This window comes from Xenopus laevis, chromosome 2S (assembly GCF_017654675.1).
Source record: "Xenopus laevis strain J_2021 chromosome 2S, Xenopus_laevis_v10.1, whole genome shotgun sequence".
Lineage (NCBI taxonomy): Eukaryota > Metazoa > Chordata > Amphibia > Anura > Pipidae > Xenopus > Xenopus laevis.
In genome coordinates, this window is record NC_054374.1 from 17507396 (window position 1) to 17521431 (window position 14036).

Consider the following 14036-nt stretch of genomic DNA (forward strand, 5'->3'; position numbering starts at 1 on the left):
CTCTGGAATTAAGACAACTCTACCATTTTCCTGAATGATGCAATATACTTTACCAATAAATGCATGCATGTATGCTCTACAGAAAATAAGGTACAAAAAGAAAAGAAGCAAACACATCTAAAATGTTTTCGCCAATCAGTCCACAGACATACAGCTACATGGTTGTATATCAAGACTCAAGAGAGTTTTGTATATCGACAGAATTAGAAAATGATTATAACAACAATTTATTCATTTAAATATGAATTACTTGGACTGAAAAAAGGTTGTGCGAGCAAAATAAGGACTAAAGAATTATTGCAGTAACTAGATATCTAAATTCCAGGAAATTGTCACTTTAAAGGGATCCTGTCATCAGAAAACAGCTGCCCCTGGTCATGTGACTTGTGCCTGCACTTTAGGAGAGAAATGCTTTCTGGCAGGCTGCTGTTTTTTCCTTCTCAATGTAACTGAATGTGTCTCAGTGGGACATGGGAGTGTTGTTCTTAGATCTACCAGGCAGTTGTTATCTTGTGTTAGGGAGCTGTTATCTGGTTACCTTCCCATTGTTCTTTTGTTTGGCTGCTGGGGGGGAAAAGGGAGGGGGGTGATATCACTCCAACTTGCAGTACAGCAGTAAAGAGTGACTGAAGTTTATCAGAGCACAAGTCACATGACTTGGGGCAGCTGGGAAATTGACAAAATGTCTAGCCCCATGTCAGATTTCAAAATTGAATATAAAAAAGTCTGTTTCCTCTTTTGAGAAATGGATTTCAGTGCAGAATTCTACTGGAGCAGCACTATTAACTGATTCATATTGAAAAAAATGTTTTTTTCCCATGACAGTATCCCTTTAATATCAGAACAGAATGTTCACTTAATATTGATATTAATGAACTGTGCATCTAGATGATTTATAAGATGTATTGTTTTTGTATTCTTATTCAACTTTTTTATTGAAATAAAATGCTTTACATTTCTGTATATGAGACAGTGTTAATCATTTCTCAAATAAGTATCATTTATACTTTTCCAAATTCGCGTTTTCAATTTCAATCTTATTTTACTGTATAACATTAGATTTACGTTTGTAGTTGTCTCTTTCAGGAATGACATGTTTTAAAGTACAGCAAAAATATAAAACAAGAATGTTTTCAGCAACTCTTATAGGCAGATTTACTAAGCTCGAGTAAATAGTTCGAATCAAAAATATTTGAATTTCGAAGTAATTTTTTCGAATTGGTCAAATTTGATCGAATTTAATCGAATCGAATGATTCAAACGATTCAAAGTAAAAATCGTTCGACCATTCGATAATCGAAGTACTGTCTCTTTAAAAAAACTTTGACTTCATACTTCGCCAAAATAAAGAATTCGATATTCGAATTCGAAGGATTTCACTTCGAGGGTCGAATTTGAGGGTTTTCTAACCCTCGAAATTCGACCCTTGATAAATCTGCCCCTTAGTATATGTATTATTATTTTATACATATACATATTCCAGTATTACATATGTTGCCACAATCCAGTATCATTCATGATGCATGTATCTACATTCCAGCCTATGTCATATGTGTATTAAAATTGAGAAGATATTTTTTTTAGAGTAGATATAAATAATAATAAAAGCCTACAGGAAAACTACATATTCCATGGTAATGAAATTACTGATAAGAACTGGTAAGAATTTTTTTCTTTAAACTCAGATAAAGTGATTCATTAAGCCAGAGGGATATTGGCTGGCTGCGCTTGAATCATTAATAAAGGTTATTTACAAGACTGTGCAGGATACTTTATTTTATTGTCATGGTATTTAAATAAATGAAAAAAAAAATCTAAAAGTAAAAGTGAAGTAATTATTACGTACCATATATAGAACTGCAGACAAATAAGCAGCGAAAGTGCATTCCTGTTGATTTCATCTAAGTAAGAGTAGGCTGAGTATCTTGGTTAACACTTCAAATTAGATAGATAGATAGATAGATAGATAGATAATAGATAGATAGATAGATAGATAGATAATAGATAAATAGATAGATAATAGATAGATAGATAGATAGATAGATAGATAGATAGATAGATAGACAGATAGATAATAGATAAATAGATAGATAGATAATAGATAAATAGATAGATAGATAGATAGATAGATAGATAGATAGATAGATAGATAGAAGATCGATAGATAGATGATAAATAGATAGATAGATAGATAGATAGATAGATAGATAGATAGATAGATAGATAGATAGATAGATAGATAGATATTAGATAGACAGACGGACGGACGGACAGATAGACAGACGGATGGATGGATAGATAGAAGATAAATAGATAGATAGATAGATAGATAGATAGATAGATGCCAGATAGATAATAGATAGATATTAGTAAATGTCTATTTTACAAAGCTTTTGTACAAATTACCTACTAAAAATCACCAGGAGCTGAATCTTTCACACTTTTCAGCCTGTTTGATATCTAGAATTGTATTCTGTCTGTTATGGGGGTATTGGAAAAAAATTGTATTTTTACACTGCATGGGGTTTTGTGGTTTTCTGAAAGGGATTCAAGAAGCTTCAAGGTATCTCAGCCATCTAATCATCACATTAGGAAATACATTTGCAAAGCAACGGGATGTGTAAAACCACCGACTGTATCTCTCTTTCATGCCTCTAATGCTAAATGGCATTTTCTAATATTTAATAAATGCCATTTATCATTTGTAAATGTTCGATTTGCACAATGTCTTTAGCTTTTCAAAATGGAGATGCAACTTATCATGGTTACAAAGGTGCACAACTTATAAAAGCCTCATTAATGCTTTGCCTATTCTTTCATAAGATAGAGTGTTACATTCCCCAATCTCCTTAGTATCACTTCTGAAGTGGTGCTGATTTTTTTTTAGAAAAAAACATGGCCCTATGGTGAAACGTTGACCCTTTTTTCACCTGTAGATGTGGGAAGAGAAACCTTAAAGGGATCCTGTCATCAGAAAACATGTTTTTTTCAAAACGCATCAGTTAATAGTGCTACTCCAGCAGAATTCTGCACTGAAATCCATTTCTCAAAAGAGCAGATTTTTTTATATTCAATTTTGAAATCTGACATGGGGCCAGACATTTTGTCAATTTCCCAGTTGTCCCTGGTCATGTGACTTGTGCCTGCACTTTAGGAGAGAAATGCTTTTTGGATGGCTGCTGTTTTTCCTTCTCAATGTAACTGAATGTGTCTCAGTGGGACATGGGTTTTTACTATTGAGTGTTGTTCTTAGATCTACCAGGCAGCTGTTATCTTGTGTTAGGGAGCTGCTATCTGGTTACCTTCCCATTGTTCTTTTGTTTGGCTGCTGGGGAGGGGGGAAGGGAGGGGGGTGAGATCACTCCAACTTGCAGTACAGCAGTAAAGAGTGATTGAAGTTTATCAGAGCTCAAGTCACATGACTTGGGGCAGCTGGGAAATTGACAATATGTCTAGCCCCATGTCAGATTTCAAAACTGAATATAAAAAAATCTGTTTGCTATTTTGAGAAATGGATTTCAGTGCAGAATTATACTGGAGCAGCACTATTAACTGATTCATTTTGAAAAAAATGTTTTTTCCCATGACAGTATCCCTTTAATCTCCTTGGATAAAAGAAAATTCACTTATAATACACTCATTTAAATTAAAGAGACAGTAAACCCTATTCCTAATATTAGTTCATTGAATAAGGCTTGTTCTAAACATACTTTTTGCACATTGTTTTAACTCAGGAATATCTATGGTTTTTGATATTTGTTGCACATTTGCATATTTGTTAAACAGGGCAAAGACTAAAAATGAATAAAAGGAGCTGGAGGTGCAATATGGCACCTGGCTCTTTAGAACATATTTGGTTAATTGTTCAGAGTACTTACCTATTGGATACAAGTTCAAAATATCTGTGAAGCAGTTATAGGTAGCGATGACCGTTTTTTTTTCTCCAGGCAGGAATTCACAGTAAATTTATGCATTTTGCCATCCTCAATTTTTTTTGCGAAAATGTGGCAAAAATCTATTGCAACAAAAAGGTTGCCAAGACAACGAAGTCACCGTAAGAAAAATGGCCATTGACTTTAATGCATTTGGACAAAAAAGTTGCTAAGACAAAAAAAGTCGCCAAGATAAAAAGTCGCCATAACAAAAAGTTTCTGAGGCAAAAAAGTTTTCATAAGAAAAAAGCCCATTGGAGTGAGAAACAATTGTGGCGCATGTAAATATTAGTCACGCATAGTAAAAAGTCCATTGTCCATTGAATTTGTTTCACAATTTTTTGGCCGTTTTGCTAATTTATTCGCAGTTTCTCGAATTTTATGGCAAAGCAAAACAGATCAGATTCCCTCAACACTAAGGGGCAGATTTACTTAGGGTCAAATATCGAGAGTTAATTAACTGTCGAAGTTAAATCCTTCAACTTCAAATATCGAACGATTAAATCCGAACGAAGGATTTTAATCCATTTATCGAACGATTTCTGTTCAACCAAAAAATGCTTAGGAAGCCTTTGGGGACCTTCCCCATAGGCTAACATTGACCTCGGTAGCTTTTAGGTGGCGAACTAGGGGGTCAAAGTTTTTTCTTAAAGAGACAGTACTTCGACTATCGAATGGTTTAATAGTCGAACGATTTTTAGTTTGAATCGTTCGAAGTTGAAGTCGTAGTCGAAGGTCGATGTAGCCCATTCGATGGTCGAAGTAGCCAAAAAAAAACATTCGAAATTCCAAGTTTTTTTCCTCTATTCCTTCACTCGAGCTAAGTAAGTGGGCCCCTAATTATAGGTTGTCACGTTGACTTTTCCTCTGTGTCGGTTTTACTTCTCCATTAGTTGGACCTTGATGATCCTTCGTAAAAAAAAAGCTTGTTATTACAGTTGCTTTTAGCAGCAAAACCAGTTACACCCCTTTATTGGGGAAGTAATACATTGTTATTTATAGAGAGGTGTATAAAAATATAATATACAAAACTGCTACACAATACACATCTTAACTATTATGCTATCTGGTATCCTTGAAAAGATAATATGAATAACAGGACCTGAGAGTATTCACTCTTATTTTAAGGTTATTTTTTTGCTGTTCCAACCCTTTTGATTTTGAATTTAATTCTGAACTGAGAAGCCTTCTGTAAAATGAGTTCCTCCTTATCTTAAAGTGTGAAATCTGAGGGTATCTGGGGGTCTGGAGTATTTTATATACTGTAGAACTTACTAACTCCATTTAAACAAACTATTCTCATTGTATAGGGATGATAGCACATGAGAAGCATAATAGCATAATGGAAGACTTAACTGTACTGTTAAGTGACTTCTTGGTTTTGGGGGCCTGTTTATTGTTATGTGGTGCAGAAACTTTAATATCATTACACCTAATCATTGCTGTTGCATTTGTTTCTAACCATATTCTTTCTTTTACCCTGTGTATTCTGATATATTGCATTTTTAGTTTTATTGGCTAAACATCTTATTTTCTTCCAAAGTAGAATCCTAGCTTGGAAAATGGCAAGCTATGAATGATATTTTATGGAGACGGTGGAATTAATTTAATAAATGTATTTGAAGTGTTCTCTTTGCTTTCTACATTAAAGTACTCTTTAAGAGCTTCCAGGTATTTAAAGCATTTCCAGATTGCATCACAGGCTGCAGGGTTTATTCTCTGCTCCAAGTTTATTGAGCCTTTAGTGGGTAAGAAATTCCATTTGAACTTTGAAGTCTAAGAGCTGTGCAAGCTCCTGTATGTTAGGGCCATGTAGTTGCTACAGTAGTGGGCATACAGTAACATGAGCATAAAAGTGAATGGTGAAATACACCAGGTAATACCATGGCACACCATGTAAAATCATGCTTAGCTATAGGGCTTTGTAATAAATTTCAGCATGTGCTTGTAACGTCTGGTGTCCAAAAACCCAGAGTAAACCCCAAGGTCCCAGTCTTGGCTTGCACTTCTGCCTATAGCAGCCACTTTTGGCTTTGGGAGGAGTCCTCCGCTACTTAGATGCTGCCAGGACTTAATGGCAGAGGACCAAGGGGAAAGCTCTGGGCAGGCAAGGGAACCGTAACATATAACAGAAATGGATAACAAAGGGCAGGGTCAGGGGACAGGCCGGGTCATACACAGATCAGAAGCAATGTACCAAATCAGAATCCAAAGAATAGTCATACACAGACAGGGGTCAGTTCAGGCAGCAGATTGGCAAGTTCAAGGTCAGGCAGTAGTCAATAACAGGATCAGACAATATATAGCACCAGGGGTGGAACTACCGGGGGAGCAGGGGGTGCGAGCGGGCCAGGGCCTGCACCCCCTCAGGGCCCCCCCCCGGCAGTCCGCCTGCCACATGTTCGGCGGCCAGTTCCGGGTTTACGGAGGGGGGCGGGGGCCCGGGGCCCGGCTGCCAGGGCCCGCCCCCCTCTAGTTCCGTTTTTGTATAGCACCCAGGAACTATGGATTATAGACCTATATTGGGCAATGGTTCAGTACAGAGCAGGGGTCTTTATAGGCAGTCAGCCTAATGGCTTACACTGATCACATGTGGCCAAATTGCAATTACAAGTATAGCAATGTAAGTGAACCAGGACCTTAGCTGTCTGCTCACATAGAGCAGTGGTAACTCAGACAGCCCTAAAACACCAAGTCCATGGGTCATCTCCAGGCAGTATATTACAATGTTGCTACACAAGGTCAGAAGAGGTGTAAAAAATGGTGTTAATTCCTGCATTAGTGTAAAATAGGTTGCACACCGTTATAAATACCACTTCCTTAAAAAACATAGTCCATGATTGTGGTGCACAATGGAAAGATTGACATAAACATAGAGAGGGAACATAAGGAACCTCTTATCAGAATTCATAAAGCTGTTAGGAGTCACAAAGGAGTTCAATTTCAGTGCTTGCACAGCGACCTAGTCACTCACCATCCCCTACAGGCAGGGGTCTGGGCCCACCTGGGCTGCCACTCCAGGGGCCCACTCTTTGCCATACATTTGTTGCATGCAATGGGCCCCTGACGCCACCCCCAAAGGCCCACACCACTCTTCATGAGAGTCATTTTTTCATGCGGCAGGGTGAGGACACAGGAAACATGTCTGGACTGGTGGGGCCCAAGTCCAGTCCGACCCTGCCTCCAAGCAATAAAAAGAGCAGCCCACAAATTACCAGCGACATACACTGTCAGGGAGCATGAGTGCTGTACTCAAGGTACACTCATATACAAATACATTTATATACCCTCTGTTGTTACACCTTTAAGGGGGGGTTGTAATAAAAACCACAAAGAGAAAAACTATTTTCAGAAATAAGAATAAAAATTTGCATTTTACCATGTAATATTCTTCCCTAGACTTATCACATTGTGAATGTTAAACACAACTTTTTCAGTGAGAGGTTTAATTACATAGACTACGCACTGGCGCATACTATGACGTTCACAATCTTTCTTTCACTGTCGGAAGTGGTTGCTAAACAGTTTCTAGGTTCCCAAAAGCTATTGGCACAAAGGAACTGACTTTTATTATCTTCCCCCATTTATCTTCCTCCATAAAGGAATAGATTTTTTTACTCAAAAAGAACTGTCTTGCAAAACCTGCTGCGAAGTTCTCTAGTGCTATTAAATGCCACATTGTTATTGGTTAGATAGGTAGCAGGCTTGTACCATGCCGTGACTGGTGAAACAATAGGTTTGCAGGCAAAACAATGGTGGCAGCACCCTTGGAAATTCCTAGAAATATGGTTTCTCCTTTGCAACAGCAAAAACTATAACTAAGCAGTAACTAAGCTGATATTATGGAACTAAACAATTTCATATGATAAGTGTGTGACTTTGAATCAATACTTGGTTAGGTGCTCAAGAGAAGAGACAGAAAGCGGAGTATATAACGTCGCACAATCCCAAATTACCCCTGTGTTAAACAAAGTGTCTACCTGCCTGAAGCGATCGACTTGAGAATTAAATAGATGAATAAATAGGTTATAGTGTTCTTATTGTGATCAATCCTGTAAAACTTCTGTGATTAACAAAACAAAATTGAATAAAGTGCGTTTATGAACAATTCATGGTGACTCAATTCATTAAAGTGCATGGTGCCTGGTTGTGAGTCCCTGACTACTATCTAGCCAGTATAGGGAAACGGGTGTTGTAAGATCGATAGGGAACAGTCTAAGGAAACTTTTTCACTGTCACCCCTTTTCATACAAAATCCAGATCTGATTTCCACCCTTCTGTTTTAATTGTTTTTAGTGGTTTTAATAATTAATTCCCTTCTTATCAATGAATTTTAGTAGATGAAATAAAAGTTACTTTTTATGTTGTCTCTTTAATTAGTCCAAGCCGCAGGCTCAAGCACATTCCCTTGTTCACAACCAGGCACCATGCACTTTAATGAATTGAGTCACCATGAATTGTTCATAAACGCACTTTATTCAATTTTGTTTTGTTAATCACAGAAGTTTTACAGGATTGATCACAATAAGAACACTATAACCTATTTATTCATCTATTTAATTCTCAAGTCGATCGCTTCAGGCAGGTAGACACTTTGTTTAACACAGGGGTAATTTGGGATTGTGCGACGTTATATACTCCGCTTTCTGTCTCTTCTCTTGAGCACCTAACCAAGTATTTATATAGGAGTGGTCAGCACATCCACGCCAAGTTGCTTCTAACTCTCGGTTAGGGGGCAACCCCAAAGAAAAACAACAGGTTAGAAGGTGCGGCTACCATCTACAATAGTTGACTTTGAATCAAACTGATAGCAGATTGAAGCTTAGAACCTTTAAACTCCTCAATGTTCATGTTTTGTCCTATGCAATACTTCTCTGCTGAATAGTTCTCCAATTCTATGGTATAACACATACTTGGCCAGATGGCCAGATGGTCAGTTGTGGAATTTTGGGGTAAAGAGATGGCAGTTTGAAGCTCAGCACCTTCAGTAGGTTCATGCTTCGCCCCTGTCCCACATTTCCCTGCTGAATAGTTCCCCATACTATGGTATGGTGCATTTTTTGAAAACCACCTTTTTTTTGCTCTGAATGATAGAATGATGGGCTGTTATGGGCAGGGGTCCATTGTTTTTTGAAAAACTTTCTTCCAAATGAAAGGCTGATCTTTTAAAAAGTACTACTGAATGCGGGGCCAAGTTTTTAAACCAAAAGTACCTGTTGATGTCCTTGTGCATGAGAGGTTGGGTCGTGACAAGTTTCTTTGCATTTGTTTAACCTTATTTGGAGATCTAAAAACAACTCCTTGCTCTTGTTTGTTTGTTTGTATTCTGATTTACTCAGCAAATATTTTTCCAACAACTCCAGAAAGTCATTCTCTGAAGAATGTATGTCAATTGCAATTAAATTCACAATACTTCAGTTAAATGGCTTTGTTCTGTGGTTGGCTGCATTTCTCCTTGAAGCATGAAGAGGTGGAGATAGATCCAAACTTTTATTACAGAGAGAAGCCAAGTGGATGCGGATCTTGGACACAGTAGCTCATAGTGGGCTTAATGAAATGTATTCCTTAGCCAGCTATTTGAAACTTGAATTGAGTAACATTAGCTGCCTTTAAGTTAGTAGAATATAATAGTTAGTTGCTTTTTTGACTGATATTGCTTTACCGGAGTAGAGCCTTTGAAGCTTTGAGATAGCGTAGTATGACATGAAGATGCCTATAATTGTTGCTATTTTGATACACTGTTTCCCTATCACAATGGTTTTAGCCTTTTAGATGGTTTTATTTGTCATAACAAGTTGTTACAATTTTTAACACACTGTACACCTTTTGTAGGTTTTAGAATCATGACACATGGGGGCCGATTCACTAACTTCGAGTGAAGGATTCGAAGTAAAAAAACTTCGAATTTCGAGTAGTTTTTTGTGCTCCTCGACTATCGAATTGGCGTAAATTCGCCTGAGTAGAATGATTCGAATAGATCGAGCGCAAAAACGCTGCGACTATTCGCCATTTGATAGTCGAAGCACTGGATCGAGCACAAAAACGCTGCGACTATTCGCCCATTCGATAGTCGGAGTACTGTCTCTTTTAAAAATACTTGGACTGCCTACTTCGCCACCTAAAACCTACCGAATTGCTTTAAAAGCCTATGGGAAAGTCCCATAGCCTTGTTTTCCAAGTTTTTGATCGAATAGAAAGGCATTCGATCGAATCCGAATTCGAAAATCCTTCGAGCGAATATTTGATCGAGCGCCTATTCGCCTGGCGAATATTCGACAATTCGACTATTCTCCAGCACGTAAATTCGCCCGAATTGCCTATTTGATTCTATTCGATTCTATTCCCCAGTCGAATTTCGAGGGATTTAACCCCTCGAAATTCGACCCTTGATGAATTTGCCCCATGATTTTTTCTACAAACAGAGATATTGATATTGATACAAGTTTTTAGACACTGAAGGGGTGTGAGCAGATCTATTTGCCAACACACATGTGGATGGGTGTTACCTTTTACTCACGTATGTGTTTTACATATTGATATGCTGATTGGACACTAGGGTTATTTAGTGAATTGTCTCACTTCCTGTTTTCATCCTGACGACGGCTCTATATGAGCCGAAACACGTTGATGCACCATGCACAAATAAATATACTTTGAAATATATCTGATGGTCAATGCCGTGAGTGCTTTCTCTGGACTTGTATATATATATACAACTGCCAGCTTAATAGATAAATCTGGGTTTGACACATACTGTACCATGAGAACGCTACTTGCCTAAATGTTCACTGTGAAGTTTGGTGAAGGAGGAATAATGGTCAAGGGCTGTTTTTAGTGTGGGTTTGAGCCTCTTGAGCAATGAAACAAAACCTTAATACAATGACATTCTTGACATTTATGTGGTTGGCAGTGATACTCTTGAAAATGAATCCCTTCTGACATTTTGGAAACAATTTAGGTGAAGGTCCTTTCCAGTTTCAGTGCATTACTGCCTCAAATTACAAAGAAATGTTGATTCAGAATTGGTTTGATGAGTATGATGTGGAAGATCTCATCCCAAGTAAATACCTGGAGGATAAATTGCTGTACTGACTCCAAGCCAGGCCTGATGGCCCAACGTCAGTCAACAACCTCATTAATGCCCTTAGGAACATCTAGTAAAAAAGTATTTCCTGATGAGTAAATGCTGATACAGTAATAAAGAAGGGATACACTTTAAATTAATCTATTAATCATTTGGAAAGAGATGTTAGGAATATTTTGACCCATGTAAACCATGACACAAGTGCAAACGTGACCCTTACTGTTTCTTAGTACTTGCGGTGCTCAGTGCAGAGACCAGTGCCAGAAGACACAAGACGGTACTGCCCTTAGTGCCTGCCCTACACAGTTATCTGTTGCATCTTGCACCCACTGGTTCTCCCGAACCTGGGTGTTGGAATGGTGTATAAGATAAGGGATGAATAGGAGGCGGGAAGGTGGATGTTTATGTAGGGACCCATAGGGTTAATGTTTCCCTATGGCTTTAATTTCCTACACTTCCTGATCCCCCTAGTTGTTGGGCAGATGCCCCTGTAGCTAGATGTATTTTGCATAATTGTACTATTGGCCAGGAGACACTGTGACCACACCCTGTCTCACTTTGATATAGTGAATGAGAAGGGGTGGATCTTCCTCTTTGGCTGCTGGATGCTGATCCAGCTGGTTGTACTGTTCAGGCACTGTACCAATATACCAAGATATTGCATTGCTTTATAATGGGTTAGTAAAGTAGTGTATAGTATAGTATATTGTGTATAGTATTAGCCTTCATGGCTCTGTAGCTGTAGATGTCTCTGTCTGTCTGTGCATAGGATCAAACTGCCCATTGATTTTGATTGTCTTGTCCTGGGGCTCATTCAGATAATAATGAGATCTTAAAGACCGTCACACCATTTTATTCAGTGAGAGCAGGTACAAGAGGCATGCTAGAGAGCTCATGCATGCTGAACAAACATTGAATTGCCTATGCAAACTCATTTGAGAAAGGAGTATCTCAGCAAAGACTTGACATGTTATGCTTTGCTTCACCCAACCGATTAATGTTTGAATAAAATAAATTACTGAGCTCTTCAGTTTGTAATTTAGAAAATGTGGTTAAAAAAGTAAAAGGACTTGAAGTAGATATAATAGAACAGCCTGCCCTCACTAAATTTTACATTTCCAAAGTGTAAAATAAAACCCCAAAACTCTACTTCAACTTCAGCAAGTTGAGGTCCTCTAGAAGTCAAGAGGCGCACGTTAATCCTATTGGACCTTTTTTTAGACATTCAGAGTTTTAGCGTATTTTTGATTTTTTTTTGCTAGTAATTGTCCAAAGAACTCAAATTTCAGCTTTTTTTTTTTTTTATCTTGGTTTTTCTAATCGGATCTTTTAATAACTTTAATGACATTAATGGTTTTAAAGAAAATGTATTTGATTGTGGTCTCAAAAACCTCTAAATATACACAAACACAAATTTTAATTTTAATAAATGGGCCTCCCAACGTTTTCTGCTTATGAATACTTGGGTTGGATCAGATCTGGCTGAAACATCTTGGCAAGGATCATCATTCTGTGAAACAGTTAACAAGTATGCAAAAAGTTTCATTGGCTTTTCATGAAATTACAAAGAGTTGAAATCAGAATGAGAAACCAGAACCAAAGAATGAGCAACAAACAAGTGGTGAGCGCCATTTTTCTCCAGGTTTGTTGCACGTCAAATAAAATGTTGTTGCCCATAGACTTCAATGCATTTTGGCAAATCTGTGTCAGATTCGCCCATCACTAGCGAGAAACAAGGGTAAGAATTTTAAAGGAGAAGGAAAGGTTAAAACTAAGTAAGCCTTATCAGAAAGGTCCATCTAAATATACCAGTAAACCCCAAAAGTAGTGCTGCTCTGAGTCCCCTGTCAAAAGAAACACTGCATTTCTTTCCTGCTATTGTGTACTCATGGGCTTCTGAAACAGACTTCCTGCCTTCAGCTTAAACCTCATTGCCCTGGGCAAGAGTATGCTCAGTTTGCTCCTCTTCCCCCGCCCCTCCCTTCTCTACTGTAATCTGAGCCCAGAGCAGGGAGAGACTCAGGCAGGAAGTGATGTCACACCACATTAATACTGCAGCTCCTATCCTAAACAAACAGAGAGTTTCTAGAGCTTTTTACTCAGGTATGGTAAAACATTCTACAGAATAATTATAGCATTCTAGCTTCCACTGTTGTAGCTAATCTATTGGCAATAAAATGCTTCCGTAGCTTTCCTTCTCCTTTAAAAAGGTTTATTAGGAATCATGTTTAACTAGAATTTTTACATTCTGAAATTCAATGTTTTGGCAAAATTGTGAACTGTGAATGTGTATGTGTATAGTGGGGTGTTGGATAATATAAAGTTGCTACTTAAGCATAAAAATCAGATGTTGGGTCATAAAATATCTTTACTGTTAAAGACTGAATTATTTTCATCTGTTTTAACATTGTCATTTAGATTATGAGCTGGCTGCAATGTTAGAACAGAACAGTATTAGAAACTATCATAAAATGAATACCAAATTAGTGGAATTATAATGGAGCAGACTTGGGTAAAGGATTAAGGTATATTCAAATGTTTATAAAATCATTTTCCAATAACTGAAGGCTTACTATAATTTCTCTTGTTTTCAAGTACATGGAATTTTATGTATGACAATGATTAGTGGCACTTAAATACTGAAGAAAGGGTAAGTTACAGATTCATAAATAAAGACAACATGGCCTTTACAATAAGGCAATTTAGCTGCTTACTTCAAGGCAATAAACATGCAAATATGGTATTTGGAAATGACAGAAATGAAAAATCTCAAGGCATCCAGTAAATGATCATTAATAGAAAAGGAAAAAATAATACCTGTGGATGTACAGTAGACAGAGAAAATAAGATGAGCCGTTAAATTAAAGTCGGAGTAATTAGTGATTGCCTTATCTGGGGATAGCAGGTGGAATCCTTCATTGGATATGGATTATGGGCTAATGGAAAAGGTTGTGTAGTAATTTGTAGTGCCGCCTTTTCTGTGGTGTCTCTTATCAATATATTTATTTTTTTAGTTGCCG